General features: G+C 40.1%; 1 long non-coding RNA gene across 1 annotated transcript; it reads right to left on the bottom strand.

The window, feature by feature from the left end:
• Nucleotides 1-3287: 3287 nt before the first annotated feature.
• On the bottom strand, nucleotides 3288-4486 carry LOC109483569. The gene is made up of 3 exons (XR_002141018.1): nucleotides 4275-4486; nucleotides 3852-3982; nucleotides 3288-3717 (listed from the first exon to the last, which is right to left on the bottom strand). It is a non-coding gene; the product is annotated as an uncharacterized LOC109483569 (long non-coding RNA).
• Between the last annotated feature and the right edge of the window lie 1055 nt (nucleotides 4487-5541).

Consider the following 5541-nt stretch of genomic DNA (forward strand, 5'->3'; position numbering starts at 1 on the left):
AAACTGAACGTCTTGTCTTTTCCTTCAGGGAATGGACTGAACATGTCATACATAGTTTATATTTCACTCCATAGCATTGTTGTGTATATATGGTGGAAAAAAAAGGTCCTCAGATATAGTGTAGCCAGCCTCAGTTGCTAACCGTTCAGTAGTTGATTTTCTACATCAGAGATGTATTAAGAAACAAGAGGGCACGAATTTTGGAATTCTTAAGGTTGGTTGAAGGCAGAACTGTTACCTAATCTGCAATGTTGCCAATTTTTCAGTGAATAGCTGTGATGTTGGAACACTGAATGTAGCACTGGTTAGCACTTAGAGAGGCTTGTTTCTGCACCAGCTTTCTTCCAGACCCGTATTTTTGCACAAAGACAAAAAAATGAAATTATTATGGTGGATGTTGTCACAAAAAAAAACTACACAAAAAAAATACAATAATGTTTGGTCGTAGCTCTTCAGAGAAGTCGTAACCCTAAGAAACCAACGGTAGTAGTGTTTGGAAACATTAAGACTGTATCGGAAGAAAACATCTTAATATTCTTTTTCATTTCCAGAGAAAGTGTTGTTTTTTTCTGGAAGCGTTGCCCAGTTCAGGCTACAGTGAAACACTTTGAAAAGTCAGCGTGTTGCGACAACTACCACAGAGTACCGAAGAAAGTAGTAGTTGTAACGAAGCGTTCGCTCATTGTTCAACAAAATCCACTTCTGTTGTTGAGGGGTTGGCAGGTTATTGCTGAAGTAGACAAGGCTATGCTATATATACATATACATAAATATATATATATATATCTGGTTTATGTACTGTGCCCATACTTATGTTGGTCGGGTGGACTTAAGCCATCCATCCGCCGTTGTTGCTGTTGTAAAAATGTCTAGTTTTAGGCGTAATCTTCCCAGAGTTTTTATCATATATCAATGATCCTGGAGATAGATTTTTGAACAATATTGGTAGATAATGAAATGAAAATATATTTAAAGTTTTGTTGTAGCTGCGCAGTCTGGAAGTGTCATCATTGCGTGGTGTTTTATTGAATGAATGGATGGATGGATGGATGGATGAATGTATCGATGGATGGATGGATGGATGAATGAATGAATGAAGAACTTAATTGTACGCACATACCCACTGGGTTAAGTACAGGAAACAACAGAAGAATAGAATACAAACAACCGTTACATATATACATTGTAAAGTAACTACTTATTTTATAAAGTGTGTGTGTACATGTGTGTGTGTATGTGGGGGGGGGGAGGTGTATGTAATAGCAAACAGACTTAGAGAACCAAAGAAACAGACTTAGAGAAACCAAAGAAACAGACTTAGAGAAACCAAAGAAACATACTGAGATAAAGAGGCAGAAACTGAGAGTCAGAAATTTTAATAAAAATGAAGCGAAAAATAGCCCATATTTAGCAGCCTCGTATGAGCCCATCTGGCCTTATTTTTCTCAGATTGACCAACTAAATAACTTACTAATTCAAACTTTATAGACTCCAGGGTGGTAAGTAGTCAAGAGAAGTCTCAGGGTCAAGTTTAAGCGCATGAAAGAAGGGGACCAAAACCCCCATAAGAGCCCATCGCGTTTCCCAAGTCGCGAAATGGCCAGATCTGGGAATGAGCGAGGCTTCGTTAGCGAGATACGGGCCTTTTTGGAACGGGGGCTCGAAAACGGGGATGTGATAGGGGATGAATATCCGCTTTTTGAATTTTAGAAAAATTAAACTTTTGACGTTTTTTCGTGCCCTTGTTTTCACAGTATATTTCTTATGGTCTCTATTATATTCCTACTTAATGCCTTCGTCCGAATTAGTTTCATTCTTGAATTATCCGTGAAAATGTGTTTTTACGATCAGCTGATCGCTTGCAGAAGTGGTCAAAGCCTTTGCAGAAGTGGACTTTTCGCTGTCGAAAACATTACCATATGAATGAAAACCAAGCAGATGTAGAGAAGGAAGATCGTAACTTTTGATCACATAGATTATCACATGGAGGGAGGCCTGTATCTATAAACAGCGCTTCCCGGGTTAGGTATACGGATCACAAGCGTACGTGACAATAATGATAGAACCGTCGCATGCCTGTGAATGGTGGTTATAAAAATCGAAGGGTAAAGATATCAAGAGTGTCCTCTAGCTACATGAGCTAGAAAAATAGGTTGGTTTTATTCAATGTTGAAGAAGACTGAAGAAGACCATTTGAAGCAAGCAAAGCGCTTCAAAAAGCCCCTTGCTTGAAGGTATGAAGCATGGAAACAACAATACTACCCGAGTAGGCAGGGAGCCAGTGAAATGCTAATCAGCTCACCTGAAGTTTCCTCACCTGAAACCAAACGATCATCATAATTTATCCAAGCAAAAGGCTTGTTCTTGTCACGAAAAAGCAAAATACAGGAGAAATAGAGCGATAAATAAGGTAAAACATGGATGGATCACGGTTCATTAGTAGTTCGGTCTCTCTTGGTGCCGAAATACTGATGTTTGACATCGTTTTCTGTGTGGTTTGACAAAAAAAGGCTGTGCATGATCAGACCACGAACAAAAGTTGCAGAGAGCTACTCCGGACCCCTTGGCATAACATCCTGTGGTCATGTTGTTCCGATGTTCGGAATGACAGCCCCCGTTTTGGGGATGATGACAATCCAAGTGGGTTGTCATGTACGAGCCTTGGACGGCTGAGCTGAGCTGTCCTATGGCTTAGGAGTCCACTACTTCTCTGTCTGGGAAGTTAGTGGCTCAAAAACTAGGGCCCTTCGCGGTGCCCTTAAGGCCGGTCTGGCCGCACCAGACTGTGCCGCATGACGCCACGTAACACAATGTCGCATTATGTTATACTTATAACAAAAATCAAGACAAATCTTCATTTATACGTTCATTTTACCCCACAATTTCCCTGATCCCTCTAGCCCTCCCCTCAATACCGTGTTTAATATTGTTGAGGCCTTTAATACCCCAAACCCCTCCTACACCCCAGCAAATCTTTACACTACTTCCACAGTAGATATCTCTCGTTCGTGGGACTTAAGTTGGATAAATTATGTTCATATACACCTGTGCCACAGGTGAGTGTAATTAACCTGAATATATTAAATGTTGGGCTATAGTACACAAACAAGACCAAGAGGGACAGATCATGGAAAAGTATTCTTTATTTCTTTCAACTATGAGACATAGATAGGCAGGAAGAGAAGACAATGGGTAATATTACAGAATTGAATTTCATTCTTACATTCATTCTAACCACTGCCACAAATTTGACAAACATGAACAATAAAATGGCAAACATGAACAATATCAATTCTAAAATGAAGACTGCCCTCTTACATGTACATACATGGTGCTCACATGTTTGCCGCATGCAAGTCATAGCTAATATAGCAGGGTTTAGACAATAATACAAGAAGCACAGTTCGTCACTTTTCCTAACATTTATACTTAAAGTAATAGCCAGAAGAAAGTTTTGTTTCATGAATTTGTGTGTATGTGAGACTTTCTTTAGTTTGATCATCAACACTTGTTATGAACGGTTGTTTCCTTGACTTAAGGAAACAAAATAAACAGCAATACATATAGTTTGCACATATGGCAAAGCTGCGAACATTATAACAACTCTTTACTATAAAGTCCACGTCCTTAAGCGTAACACCACTTCTACAGACCACTTCTTTCACTCGTGGGCCGGACACAAAAACGGCCATTTGGGTAAATTATGTTGATATGCATCTGTAACACAGGTGATCATAATCAAGGCTGGATTGCTAAATACTAGTTAACCATGGAAATTTTACAGCACTTATATTTTAACACAGAATGTGTATATAGTCACACATATATATAATCAACAGAATACATTGTACCTGTATTTTTTTAACGTTTTATAACTTCAGCATGTCTGCAGTTCCCTTGAACTTCTGCACCGATCCCTCAGTAGGAGGAATATGTCAGATCTGGTCATGGTTAATCGCCTGGACAAGCTCGACATCCAGTACTACAGAAACAGGCCGGGAGTGTGGTGGAATTAACTTTAATAACAATACCGACACATGTACAAGTGTAACGTAATTTTCACAATCATGACAGAGAATCTCAGATACACACGTTCACTTAGTCATCAGCAAAGTTATTACTTGAGGAGTAGAGTGGCCCAACGTGTATTTAGGAATATAAACAACAACGATTCGAAGGCATCACCGATAATATATATAGCCACTAACAGGGAAATTAATAAATAAACTGTCCACAATCGACAGAAACAGAACAAATCATTCACACCTACATACCTGAGCCTCCTCGCTTTAGCTGAAAAGCAGCTAAATTTAGTAAAATCCGTCCGGAACTCCATCGAAACACGATCTAAACATGCCGCCGGCTCACCTGGCGAAACTCTGTGACCTTTGACCTAATCTCCTAAAGCGCCGACTAGCAATGCTTGAAGGTACTACAGCGTCCTGGCCTCCAGCTAATGAAGCATACAATGCTGCACATGGCCGTGACACGGTCTTAATTTAGCGCCGCCCAGTGGCGTGTTTCGGTACTGCAGTCCCTGGCATCTCACATTATGAAGGCTAGTACCAGTGCCTGCAGTACTGAAACTCATCACTGGGCGGCGCTAAATTGAGACCGTGTCTGCGTCAAGTGCGTAATAAATAACACGTACAAATCGTTAGAAACCGAAGTTTACTTTCCTCAGAACATGAAAAATATCACAAGAAGGACACCGTTATTGCGTTATTAACCAGCTAGGATAGCATATGAGTAACTGTGAAGGAAGGAAAGGCTTTGGAAAGCAGAAATCGACAAGTTTCCTTGCTACGTATTTCGCCGACTGGTGGTAAACAGGTGGTTTTTTGGTCGTCTTTTTTTTATCTCCTGATTACCCAACTCGTACAAGTTATGTCTGCCGAACGATTAAGTGCTTGGTCAAAATCAACAAGTATTTAACCGTTAGGCGGACATAACTTGTACTAATTGGGTCATCAGGAGATAAAAAAAGACGACCGAAAAATCACCTGTTTACCACCAGTAGGTGTACAATTGAGTCACTAATGTGGTTGCTACGTAGTTTCCTGACTTTCCTGCTGTGGTGGTAACAATGTTGAAATTAGGTGGTCTTTTTTTATCTCCTGATTATCCAAATAGTACACATATGTTCGCCGGACGGTCAAGTGATTACTGCTTGTGATGGCAGATTTCAGCGGCTGCAGTACCGAAACACGTCACTGGGCGGCGCTAAATTTAGACCGTGTGAGCGTTGGCCGTGACAATGTCTTTTTTAATCCTGATTACCCAAATAATACAAGTTATGTTTGCCGGACTGATAAACCACTTAAACGATGAATTATCGCTACTTCTATGTTAAATGAGTCAGTGATGAGCCTGCATTTCTGCAATGATAGTTTTGGCCGCTAGGCGGCACCTTTGAGCCATGCGTCACGGATATTTTACATTTCTTCCTGACTACTTCTACCAGAATCTATCCTGATTATCCAAATAATGCAAGTCACAAAAATACATGTTTCAGACTTGTTTCAATATTTTTTTATTGAC

This window comes from Branchiostoma belcheri, unplaced genomic scaffold, assembly GCF_001625305.1.
Source record: "Branchiostoma belcheri isolate BF01 breed outbred unplaced genomic scaffold, Haploidv18h27 scaffold65, whole genome shotgun sequence".
Classification (NCBI taxonomy): Eukaryota; Metazoa; Chordata; class Leptocardii; order Amphioxiformes; family Branchiostomatidae; genus Branchiostoma; species Branchiostoma belcheri.